This window comes from Gopherus evgoodei, chromosome 7 (genome assembly GCF_007399415.2).
Source record: "Gopherus evgoodei ecotype Sinaloan lineage chromosome 7, rGopEvg1_v1.p, whole genome shotgun sequence".
Classification (NCBI taxonomy): Eukaryota; Metazoa; Chordata; order Testudines; family Testudinidae; genus Gopherus; species Gopherus evgoodei.
The window spans coordinates 128,256,821-128,270,467 of NC_044328.1; the positions used below are offsets into that span (position 1 = coordinate 128,256,821).

The following is a 13,647-nucleotide window of genomic DNA, read 5'->3' on the forward strand; positions in this document are numbered from 1 at the left end:
AATACATCTATTAGTCTATGAGGTGCCACAGGACTCTTTGTTGCTTTTGGAATTCCTGTCATTCTAAAATTTTCCACTGTACTCCTGCCAGTGAGCAACTGCACAATCATAGTTGTGTACCCGTTATCCTTCCCTTATCATTAGTCCTAATCCTGAAGAGTCTTTTAAATAATCAATATGCTGCATCATTCTTTTGGGAAAGAAACCGTTCACTTTCTGCTGTGCACTGTCTGAGATGCACAGGCCATTCGTTTGAATAGGGTGATGCTGCCATCCAGTATGGTAATTTTTGCTTGTTTGGTTCTTTCTGAGCTGGCTTGTTCTAACATTCTCTTGTACGTGGAATATCTGTTGTCTGCAGGGTTAGCATGCAAGATGAACTTGAGGCAAACCATAGTGAGAACTGGCAGGCTTCTGTGTTTCAGTAGCATTTCCCCCTTGCCTTCAGTGTGCCCGAGATCAGTGGGAAGACCTTGTCAGAATATGTAAAAAGGCATGTCTCAGTCAGACCTCATTTCAGCTGTGCAATTCGGTGTGCGTGCCACAGCCCTGAGTCTAGGAGAACCCCTTATAGCCGTTGTGGCAGAGCTCTGGCCTTGCCCCTCTGGGTCCTGCGCTTCTAGGCAGTTTATGCTAGCCTCAGTGGCTCACTGTGACCCTCCACATAGCCCTTCTCTCTCTAGGGCCAGGGTTACAGTCTACTGAGCTGTTTTCATCATAGGCCAGCAAGGAGGTTGGTGAGAGAACTCCCACAGTCTCTGTTCAGCCTCCTGTCCTGACAGGGGCCTGACTTCCCCTCCCAAGAGATGTTCTTGTAGTGGCGGGTTGGGGGGAACCCAGGCCTGCCCTCTACTCCGGGTTCCGGCCCAGGGACCCTGATGGTAACAGCTGTTGGCAGCCAACCTTTCACTGCCAGAGTTGCTACATTTCCCTGGGCCACTTCCCCACAGCTCTCCTGCTTCTCCCTTCTTCACCCTTACCTTAGGGCTCCCTTACCGATGGTTTGAGGGTGTCTTCAGTAACCAGCCCTTCAGCCGCACTTCCTCTCCTCTAGCTCCTTGGCTCTCCTCTGCCTGACTGGAGTGAGCCCTTTTTATAGTATCAGCAGGGCCTTAATTAGAGTCAGGTGGTCACATTAGCTTAATGGTCTCACCTGACTCTGTGCAGGTTAATTAGAGTCAGGTGTTCTCATTAGCTTGGAGCAGCCCCTGCTCTGGTCAGTCAGGGAACAGAAAACTGTTAATCCAGTGGCCAGTATATCTGCCTTCTGCTATTCTGCTGTACCCAACTGGCCTGGGTCTATCACACCGTGCAGTGATTCACAGTAGCGTGTCTGAAAGCTACAATATTGTGGAGAGGCCTGGGAGCGTGGTTTTTATAAAGATGGAATACATTTAAAGGAGGTAAAAGACAAAAACTCTGTTTTCAATCTTTGCTCCTGGGGGAAGTGGGCACCCGGAACACACATGTGGAGCCCAGACGGTAGTGGTGTTGACTCAGAGGTCCGGTGCTGCAGAGCGTCTGTCATACCTGCGCACAAGCCAGAGACTATGGCTGAGTGGTTTGTTTGTGGCTGTGTTGTGGCAGGGCCTCGAGAGCCCAGTGAGAGGCCTTGGCTAGGCACTCTGCACACAAGAGGCAGGGGGACGGCTGGACTGCCTGTTGCTGGAATGGCAGCAGCCAGCCTTTAAAGGAGTGGGTGCTGTTCTGGTGTGGTGGTGGTAGGGGGGCAGTGGCCAGGATATAGTATCCCTTTAAAGAACAGCACCCGTGGCATTCACCTTTGTGGCCTAAACACCAGCCCCGGCAGCCAGTTGCAGCAGAGGGATTGATAGGGACCAAGCAAAGTGCAGAAAATGAGAATAAGGGGAGCATGTTTCTGTATACTCATAATCCGCAGGCTTGGGAATAACCATGTTCTAGGGCAAGAACCTCCTTAGCTTTGTAGCCCAGGGTAGGAGTGTTACGCAAACCCGGAGCTCTTTTAATCTATTATTTAAATAATCCAGTAGGAGGAGCCACCAGCCTCAAGCCTTCCAAAATCCTGAGTCAGGCCCCCAAAATTACAAGAATAGTTTAAAAACATCATGGCATTTAAAAAGAATAAATACTGTGTTCTTTTTATAATCTCCACAACCATGAGGGCTAGGAACTTTTCAGTTGTGTTTTAAATGAAAGCTGAGATTCTCCTGTCTGTGTTTTCCTTAAAGACTACAGCAGCTAGGTCTTTAAGGAAAACCATGTTGGCAACACGGAGTAGTAGAGCATGATGCGAAGATATAATGCCTGGCCGTTTTGGGTTGTTTTATGGATCATAAAGCTCTAGCCTGGGAATGGTGCAAAACGGACGTGGTCCATGCAAGATACCTAGTAACCTTAACTCCCAGCAAAGCCAATGGGAGTGGAGGATACTTGGCTTTCCGCATGATTGGGTGGATTCTGGGGCTCAGTGCCTTAATCCAAGATCTGTGATGGGTGCCAATAAAATAAACCTTGACAGAATAGGATTGAGGATACAGTTCAATGGTGGAATCTTCCATTGAACATAAATGGAAAAATCGGCTCATTTTAATGACTTAAAGAATGCTGTCCATCTGGAACACCACCTTTATGTAGTTTTATTTTCTCCTTCTGCTGTGTATTTTAATTAACTCGTTTTGGTGGCCTGCTTTATATGCTGTGAGAGCCTTGTTTTATTTCGATATTTCTGAAAGCATGATATGCATGTAAATAACTGTTTTCTAGACAATATCTATTTTGCAATCTTGGATGTGTGCAGCCTGTTTTTCCCATCTTAATTTGGAGGCAGTGGATAGAATATATGTGAAGTGATTTAAAAAATGCAACAGTGCCATTGTCCAATTAAAAAGGCTGGCATGTTTCACAATCATAAGTCTAAACCAAGTGACCTGAGTGTAACATTCCTTTCCAAAGTCCTGTGCTCCTTTTTCATAGCTTGTTATCAATACATGTTTTCTGAACCTGATATATCAGTGACACCTCCCTTACTAGAATAAGGCGGCTCTAACAATAGGAGTGGCAGTATCTGCTGCCTTGGATAGCTGAGTACTGTCAGGTACTTAAGCATCAGGGTACAAAATGGGATGCCAAGGGAGTGGAAGAAGGAGAACAAAAAGGCTACTTGAACAGCATTAATGCCTAGGTACTAAAGTCGGGAAGCTGCAGGTATCTTATATGCTGGACTTAGGGCATGTCTGCACTACAGACTGAAGTTGATTTATGTTAGGTCGACTTACAGTCACCGCAGTAATTCCTGCAGTAACTGATGTCCACACTACCCTCCTTCTGTCAGGGGTGCATGTCCTCACCAGGAGCGCTTCCACCAACTGAAGGGGGCAGTTTGGGGGGGCTCAGAGCAGCTCCTTGCTGGGAGCCCAGCTGCCCCCCAGGCTTCTCGCCTCTCCACTAGGAGCAGGGGGAGGTTGCCAGGCATCCCATTTTCGACCAGACCACCAGGGTGTTAGAAGTCTGGTCAGTGGCACAGCAGGGCTAACGCAGGCTCCCTGCCTATCTTGGCTTCACGCAGCTCCTGGAAGCAGCTGGCATAGTCCAGCGAGGAGAAGGAAGCTGGGGGCAGCCAGGCTCTAGCTGCCATCTGGAGCCCTGAATTGACAAGACAGCCAATGTAAGTAATGCAGTGTTTGCACAGACACTGCATCTTCCTACTTACACAGACATCAGCCCTGTGCCTCTCATGGAGACGGAGTTATGCCAGTGTATTGGGGCACTTACATTGGTGGAACAAGGCTGTAGTTTGTACACTGACTAAATTAGGACATCTTAAGCTACCTCATGTCTACCTAACTGTAGTGTAGACCAGGCCTTCGTGTACAACCCAGTCCTTTGGCTTTCACCATTTATGTACCACGTAAATTGTGAAATAGCTTGATCAATTATGTCCTCATCTGTTTCACCCACAATCGCTGTCAGCAACTGGCCTTTTATTCTCCTTGTTGTTGTTGGTTAAACCACTTCTTTTAGCTACCACTTTCTTCTAGCTAAGCTGAGCTGGGATCACGAGCAAACCCTGAAAGGCCCCTAAGGATCCACTTTCAAAACAGCTTCAAGCCCCCCCGCAGAGCTGAGGCTGGTAAAGATGGAGTGATTTTAAAACTGCTTTGGAACGTGCAGAGAATTGGTAGAGACTGGCATACCGCTAAACATTTTAAGTGGTTACATCAGGACACCACTGGTCACTGCCAATCCCTGTGGAGCCATTCCGCTCCCACTGTTCCCAGTGTCTTTCCTGCCGAGTCCGCGCCATGCTGAGCCCCCATCTTCCAGCTCGGCCTGCACAGGTGCAGTGTCACTCCCCATCCCTCAGCTTCCATGCTGTCACCAAGCATGCCCAGGAGCAGCTGCCTTCCCTAGCCATGCCGCTGCCAGTGGTACTCGCCATGTGTAACGTGCAGATGGCTGTGGACACCACTGAGTGTGGGAAATGTTCTCTTTCAGTCAGGACAAGGAATTTTGGAGGTCAATCTGGGAGAGTCCCATGAAACTGAGGACTGTTGGGAGGTGGCGGTGGTGGTCTTGATAGCATCCCCTGAGACTCCTTGCTAGATGGTGGGGAGCAATGGGTTGTGCCTTTCCAGCCTGTCTTTAGCCTATATGGTTTCAGATAAGCAGTTCAGAAAGCACATGATGTATGAGGGTATTTCTAGTTTTGCCCCATTCATTTCCATTTTTGACAACCTAGCACTGGGTTGTCCCTGTCTCCTCCAATAGTCTTGTTGAAAGCCAATGTTAGTGTTTAGGGTCCTCAGTTAATTTCACTCCTAGATGACTATAGGTTCAGAGGCTCGGTTCAGATATGTCCGACGGTCTGATGCTTGTCCAAAGCTTGCTTAACTATCTGAACCTGTCTGAATTTGCATTTCTGCTTTCTTCATCCTTTCTCTCTCCTCCAACCTCTCCCTCAACTTCTCTTTCCCCAGCCCCCATCCTCCTCTCCTTGTAGAGATTGTGAGCATATTAGGGCAAAGGCTGTCGTTTTATTATGTGTGAACAGTGCCTAGCCCAAGAGAGCCTTGGTATGGGGTCAGGGCTTCTCGGCATCCTGTTCGAACAGGAATTGATTCAGGGAAGTCTTATGGCCTGTGTTATGCTGGAGGTCAGACTAGATGATCATAGTGCTTCCTTTCAGCCCAGTAATATATGATAGAAATAAACAGCTCGTTATTATCATCATCATCTCCAAACCCAGCAACAGATGTGAGTAGTTCAAATTATTCCTTCCAACATGCACATTCCCTTATGGTGTGTAGAATTTCCAGAATGGAGTGGAATGTGATGTTATGTTTTCCATTTAAAATGAGGTTCTATCTGTACATTTCAGCTAAAAATGCATGTTGTGAATGCTGGTTAATCTCACATTTCCTCTGGCTAGTATTTAATTATATATGGCAGAGCACTGGAAGCTAGTTTAGGATTACTCTGATTAAGAGATTTTTCTAGATGCAGTAGCTACCATTAGCTGAGCAGCAAAACACAGCTTTTGAGAGTCCTATTCTTTCACATTTCCTGTGCTCTCATCACTAAGGGACATAAAAAGGTCACATTAGAGCAGTCCCCTTACAATATGAAATGCAAGAATTGGCTAAAAGCATAGCTGCAAAGTTCAGAACATGAAGGGAAATGAATAGTTACTAAGAAGTGATTTGCCAGTCATCCCACCAAATGTAACCACAGACTACAACTTTATGCTCCAGCGGAGCTGCAGTAGGGTGAGAGGCAACGGAAATTCTATTATAAACCTCTTTGAAGAGCAGAACAGCTCGCTCATTTAAACAGGCACTGTCAGCTCCTTGTTGAGAGAACATATAGCGTTTCTTTAAAAAACACCCGGAGCACTGTATACATAGGAATGCATTCATGTTTATATATCAATAATATAATTTCAGTGAAAAATCTTTAAAAAAAGCAGTAATCCTTTTCAGCATTGTCAGTCCAAACAGCATTGTGCCAGAGCACAATAAAGAGGATGTGAAAACTGACTGTAATTAACAGCAAAACCAACCAGTGACTGCAAAGAGGTAATTGGGTTGGAAACAATCTTTTCATTATGTATGTGTACAGAGCTCAGCGCAGTGGGGCGCTCATCCTCGACTGGGGCCTCTAGAAGCTACCACAATACAAATATGAAGTAATCATTAATAATTATTTTGTTTTTGACCCTTTAAAGTGCTGTCAATAACAAAGGCAGGGAATTTGCTTTTCAATATGTGCATTGCATTGATAGTGTCCCTTTAAATCTGCTTGTGCCATAACTCATGACTAATAGTAAGAAACTTATCTCATCTGCACACCGCTAACGGCTAAGCATGGCTGAATCCTAATGCTGGCCGTCTATCTGGGGGGTGTATTTCATTACTGAATATCTTGACGAAAAATTACTAATGGTCTCCTGTAAATATGTGCACTAGATTTATGAGCATGCAGTATGTGAGAAATGGAACCTCTTCTTGGACATTGGAATCTGGCCTTTAATATAGAAATATTCAACTGATTTTTTTTCAGTCTGGAAAATCTTCATAACATTGATTGGATCCTTATTTGTTTATTCCTTTATTAAAACATGGTATAAAGAAAACACATCACTGCAGCAAAAGGTCAGATACGAAATTTTGTAAGTCCAGATTCTTTATCTTACATTGGTGCCTTTTCCAAAATTACTAAATAAATTCAATTACTTTGGTGAGATATAGATAGATATAAACGCGCCACCAATGTCATACTTTACTACAGTACATAACAGTGAGTGCTGCATAGTGATGCAGGGGTCATATTCTTGGCCCCATGTGTGGTGGGTGTGTCCATGCGCACCATTTCAGATCAATGCCCCATTGTTCTTGGTGCTGTATACACACGGTGACAAAGTTCCAAGCCTGTATTGGTGGGTCCCGCACTTCAGGGCGGAGTCAGTGGCCTCGGAAGCTCACCAAGGCCTTCAGTGTGACCTCCCTTTCCCTGTATAGCAGCAAAGGTCGCAGCTTATTGAGCTACTTTCATCACAGGCCAGTATGGGAGATGAGAAGGTGGAATACCCAGAGTCTCTGTTGCTCCTTGGAGCTCAGTGGGTGCATTTCGGCCTCCTGCCTGAATCAAAGCCTGCTTCCTCTCTCAAGGGGATCTCTGTAGAGCATGGGAGGGGGGCTCACCCTCTACTCCGGGTTCCAGCCCAGGGACCCTAATGGTAGCAGCTGTTGGCAGCTTCCCCTTCACCAGTGACGCTGCTTTGATTCCCTGGGCCACTTCTCCGTGATCCCCTTTTCCCAGCTTTACTCTTACCTCAGGCCTCAGCGACCCTTCCTCTCCTCCAGCTCCTTTCACGTGGGCTTCCTTGAGGGCACTGAAAAGAGAGCTTTTAAGCAGTCTGAGTAGGACCTTGATTAGGTCCAGCTGTCTCCATTAGCCTAACGGCCTTAACTGACCTTTTGCTGGTTAACTGGAGTCAAGTACCTGCATTAGCCAAATGACCTTAACTGATTTAATTGGAGTCAGGTGACTTGATTGGCCTGGAGTAACCCTTGTTTGGCTATCCAGGGAACAGGGACCTGCTCATCCTGAGGCTGATGTATTTGCCTTCCACCTCTTTTTTTATAGCCTTCTGGTCTGAGTCCGTCACAACACATACAGGAAAGCGCCTACAATTTTGTTGTATTATAAGACAAAACAAGGTGCATACAGCAAACCAACAGGGTGAGGGTTGCCTTTGAATTCGGTTGGAGCAGAATCAGACTCTGCCAGTGTGTCACTTAATTCGACGTTTTGCATGAATAAAGGAGAGTTCCTGAAAATCCAGACTTAACGTTGATTGACTATTTATAACCTCCATGTTCTTAAGACATGCAGTCAGGAGGGTTTAACAATATATTTGCTGTACTAGTTGTCTGCAGTGAAGTGTATCAAGGAAGAAAGGGTAATCCGTTCTTACTTCCTCTATTTTAATCAGTCTAAATCATCACAGTCCTGCCCTAATTTTACTCTAGTAAATACATGCCTTTAGGTTGTTTTTTTGCTGGTCTGCATTGCAAGCAGATTAATTAGTAGCAAAACAGGTAAACTACAGATGCAGAAAAAACTTTTTTTTCTTTTTTTGGTAAGTCACCTTTAGTGACAGGTGGCCCATAAAAATAGACTGCAATCAATAATCGCTAAGGAATATAATTTCTGTTTGTTGATGCAAAGCTTCAGCTGTGCAGCTCCCATTAATGCCAGTGGGAGTTGCATTGCTAATGCACAGAATGTTGAGAGCAGACCCATAAATATCATTCGCAGTTGCAAACAGATCAACTTCAATAAGCAGTCTTTCTGGCAAACCTAATATGGCTTTGTCCACACACGGCAGTGTAGCAAAGAGGAGGGAACTGTAACAACAAAACAGAAACACCCACTTAGGTTCTAAAACATGGGAGGTCTTGTTTGTCTGCATGGATAGGAGCATTTCTTCTACAGAATGAGTTTCCTTACTTTGCTCACTTTTTCATTGTATTTCAGCAGAAATCTCTGTCATTATTAGATACTAGGTACAAGTTTCAAAAGAAACTAATTGATTTGGGAGCCCAAAGCTTAGCATTAGGCTGCTGGACAGGGTGAACTTTAGAGTGTCATTGTGAAACTGAAAAGGTGGTCTAGAGAGAGACCCTTACATTTTATTGGGCCGTCAGAGCTAGATTCACTGAAGGACGTAGGTGATTAACTGCCACTATAGGCGACTATGGCCCAGAATCAGGCCCCACTGGGATTCACAAAACTCCTGCTCAGCCACTGCTGAGCCCGATAGGTGCCTTAACTTGCTTGACACCTACATTTTTGCAGTAAAAGTTCCCTAGATGCCTGTGTTTCTGCCTCTGAGCATGCACACTGCAGTCCCATGCCAGGGCTGCGTTTGTGGGATCCAGTCTGAAAGGCATGCTCTGAGCATGCCTACTGGATCAAGCATCTATAGGTGCACTCACACAAAATGCCAGGGATGGGGGGAAAAGAGATGGGATGGATAAGGACTTATAAGACCGGCCATACTGGGTCAGACCAAAGGTCCATCTAGCCCAGTATCCTGTCGTCTGACAGTGGCCAACACCAGGTGCCTCAGAGGGAATAAACAGAAGAGGTAATCATCAAGTGATCCATCCCATCACCATTTCCAGCTTCTGGCAAGCAGAAGCTAGGGACACCATTCCTGCCTGTTTTGGCTCCCCCCTAACTTATAGCCCAGTGGCTAGGGTAATCACCTGGGATGTGGGAGGTGCCCCTCCCAGGAGAGGGAGAAGGTATTGGAACTGGGCTCAGTCCTAACCACTGGACACAGGGATATTGTGATGTGAGGCTCCCTCAGCCTCTCTTGTAGAAGCTGTTCAACTGTGTAGAAATATTTTTTTTAAGTGTTTGGAGCAAGAGGGCTGTATCCTGGGTCTTCCACCTCCTAGGGGAATGCCCTCCCCACTAGGTTACAGAGTTGTTGGAGCAGAGAGAGGGCAGGCCTGGGAATGGCTTTGGGGCTAAATATCACCATAGAAATCTGAGCGGCTCAGAAACAAAACTAGGTGAACTTGAGTGCATGGCAGTGGAAGAGGACCTTGGGATAATGAGCATTCCTGATGTCTCCCAGTGAGGTACTGTAACACTTGGATGTAACATATATGGGAGGGATAGCTTAGGTCTTGGACTGTAATGTATACATGGGATAAATACGCTTGGACGTTCTAGGAATCTTGTGCAGGAAAATCTATGGGCAGTTGTGCACCTAATTTGTATGTATAATTACCATGTTGTGCGTGCATTTGAAAGAGTCATACATATAAATGACCAGGTAGATGTGTACCACGACCTATATGTGACTAGTAATTCACAAGTACAGTCATGGTAAATGTGTGTGCCATTTATGGGAGGCAGTTTGCAGAGAATTTAGGCCAGAAATCTCATAAAAAGATAACTAATGCACAAGAAAGAAGAAATGGGCTTAGCTGTTACCTATTGTTATAAGGATTAGGGCTCATTGTAGCAGATTTGCGGCAGATAAGGCTTCACTGAGGTACCTGGGACCAGCATTTATTTTAGTGTGTAATTGCACAGCAAAGCTAATGGAGCCATTTGGTAACATGAATAATATTAAGTTCTCATCTGCCTGAAAGTCACTTCACCTTACTTGTTCAGACCAGCTATTACAGTAATTTCCTGTATTTAAAGGGTATCTGTGCTACAGTGCTGCCTTGGAGGAGAGGTTCTGTCTTACCGGGAGCAGCCTGTGTGCGAAGAACCACTTGCAAGTTGCTGAATCCCTGGCTTCTTCCACTCACAATCCCCCACAACTAGAAGGTACCATGGTGATGGGAACCTGACAAGGGCCTGAAATAAAGAAGCATTTACACCTATTAAAGTGGCTTTAATTATAGAAGTGAAGTCGTGAAGATCATTCGATCTCTCCATCCATCTTCTCTTGGCCCTCAGAGTCCCTTCAAGCAGAGGGGAGCCTGCTTGCCGCTAGGAGGAATGAAAGAAGGAAATGCCACTTATGTGCCATGTTGCCCTTTCCTCCCTCCTAGTGGAACCCAGGGGTTCTGTTTTTGCAGGCTGAGGGAGGTAGAGGAGGAGTAAGAGAGCAGGCGTGTGATCGACTGGTAGGACTGCAGGATCACCCCTTTCCTTCCCACCAACCCTGCTTGGCAAAGCAGAGGAATTCAAAAGAGAGTCTCCGTCTTTCCGTCACCCTGTGTAGGTTACTCCAGCATGTTCTCAGAAAAGAGTTCAGGATTTGGCCTATCATAGTTTCTGTATAGCAGGAGAGGATGACATGCAACTGCCACTTTGTTTTCATGGCTATACAGGTTCTGTAACTTATGAATCGTTATGTATGAAAATGAAAATCTCCATTGTGATGTGCTTTTGGCATCTTATTTCTTTTCACAGGTGTCTTATTACATTTTGACAGGTGTCTGACACAAGATGCTGTCTGTACTGAGATTTAACCTTGGTGTGCCACCTTCAATTTCAGTACCAAGACTGCAAAACAATGAATCTGATCTGAGTGCCTGAAACCTCGGTATAGTTGTATTTAATTTAATTTTCATATGAGATATACTGTGCGGAGGGGCTTTTTTTTCGAATGAAGGGAATCTGGGTATAACTTGTTCACAGTTGCTGTGTTTGTTTGTAAGTCAAACTCAGGGAGAGCGCTTCCCAGAGAAGTCAGCTGAGACAAGCCTGTCATCTGAAAATGAGTTCAGCAAAAGACTAAGTTGCTTTTGTTTTGCTACCTTCTCACTTAATAGTCTTTTAATTCATCAGAAAATCTAGGCTGCTAATAGCAATAAAAGCTGCTAGAGATCATTGCACTGATACGTGAAAAGCTACCATACAAATGCTTTGATGGAAATATTGGTTAGCAGGTACAATCCCCTCGAAAGTTTGAGCTGAGTGAACTCATAAATGTTCAGGCCCTACATCAGAATGCCTGGTTTCCAGTATTTGCAGTGTGATAGAAGGTACATTCCTCCTCATCCATCTATAGCACGTTATGGGAAAGTTGGTACTGGCTGGTTCTTCCCACCTATGTCAAGGCAACAGAAGAAAAAAATGTCCCTGGAAGAGTGTTTCTGAAGTTCTGCTCCTGCAGATTCATAGAATCATAGAACTGGAAGGCATCTCGAGAGGTCATCTAGCCCAGTCCCCTGCACTCATGGCAGGGCTAAGTATTATCTAGACCATCCCTGACAGGTGTTTGGAGGTTTTTAAGAGCAGGTTAGACAATGATGGAGATTCCACAACCTCCCTAGGCAATTTATTCCAGTGCTTAACCACCCAGACAGTTAAGAAGTTTTTCCTAATGTCCAACCTAAACCTCCCTTGCTGCAATTTAAGCCCATTGCTTCTTGTCCTATCCTCAGAGGTTAATGAGAACAATTTTTCTCCCTCTTCCTTGTAACTACGTTTTATGTACTTGAAAATGATCCCTATCATGTCCCCTCTCAGTCTTCTCTTCCTCAGACTAAACAAACCCAATTTTTTGAATCTTCCCTCATAGGACATGGTTTCTAGACCTTTGATCATTTTTGTTCTCTTCTCTGGACTTTCCCCAATTTGTCCACATCTTCCCTGAAATGTAGCACTCAGAATTGGATACAATACTCCAGCTGAGGCCTAATCAGCGCAGAGTAGAGCAGAAGAATTACTTCTCATGTCTTGCTTACAACACTCCTGCTAATACATCCCAGAATGATGTTTGGTTTTTTTTGCATCAGTGTTACACTGTTTACTCATATTTAGCTTGTGATCCACTATGAACCCCAGATCCCTTTCTCCTTCTTAGGCAGTCATTTCCCATTTAGTATGTGTGCAACTGATTGTTCCTTCCTGTGTGGAGTACTTTGCATTTGTCCTTATTGAATTTCATCCAGTTTCATTCAATGGGAACCTCAGGGGCTTGATACCTTTGGAAGTCAAACCATGAAGTTCCACCATAGACAGCAGATGGCCTGCACTATGAGACAGCAAGGCCATCTCCAACAAAGAGCTTGCCCAATCTGTCACACAAATAAAAACAGGTTTTCCACCCTGCTATCAGCTTTATTTCTTCCCACACATCCCACCTCCTCCACATGTAAGAAGCAACATCATTTCTGAGATGTTAGCATCACCCTCAAATGGGGTACCTGCCAGACCATCAAATCTGGCCCATTAGGGATATGTTGTCCTGTGTCATCTCAAGATGGCGTTGTCATCCGACAGCTGTTGGTAGGTGTTGTAGGAGAGGCTGTCATCTGGGCTTCACTGATCATACTTTCAATTACTCATGGATGTCAGGAGAAAAAAGAACGCTAGCGAGATACCATGTGTAGTGGCACTTCAAAGGTGATTACTCTTTCTTCCCATCAATCATGTAAAGAAAATTCTCTTAGTGCATTTGATAATCCTATTTTCCTTTGAAGAAAAGAGACAGGCTTGATTCCAAGATAGCCATATAATTAACAGTGTCATTACAAATCTTTGAACTCATCAAAGTGTATTTAGTATGCCTGAGATGTAGTAGATTTGAAAAGCAATTTCTTCAATGGCAATATGAAAGTGGATAACAATTTTTTACAAAATAAATTGCAGATTGACTCCTCAGACTTACTTTTTAGAAGCTGGAAGATATGCAAATGCTTCACAGTTGCTTAGCTGTGTGATTGGTGGGGGTTAAACTGAGCTATAGAAATACAGTAATGTAGTTGCAAGACATAGTGGATAACATATACAGTTGGCATACCTTCTTTTATTGGATGCAAATTTTGCTGCAAAATGTTAGTGAACATTCTTTCCTGTTACGATGATGCCTTTTTGTAGGGCTGAGCCATGCATGTACTTAGATTAAATACAAGATCCACCTTATAGCAGTTCACTGATAAGATTTTTGTTTATTTTGAAATGGTGGCATTGTCAGGTGCAATACAGAATAAAATTTAACCCTTACTAAAGATAAAGGATTTATCGTCAGCTTTCCCTGATAAGATATGGTGTATATTTGCAAAAAAATGTATATTTTTAGAAAAAGAAACCTGAGTTGCCCAGTGGCCTGTAGACAGTGGATTCAGGTGATGCACATGGCAGCAAACAGAAAAACTTGAGGACTAGTAAATGGCCAAATCT

General features: G+C 44.5%; 1 protein-coding gene across 10 annotated transcripts in view; it reads left to right on the plus strand.

The window, feature by feature from the left end:
* Positions 1-13,647, plus strand: part of FHIT (fragile histidine triad diadenosine triphosphatase) — a 1,100,662-nt gene that overhangs the window by 779,849 nt on the left and 307,166 nt on the right. The gene's annotated exons all lie outside the window — the stretch shown is intronic.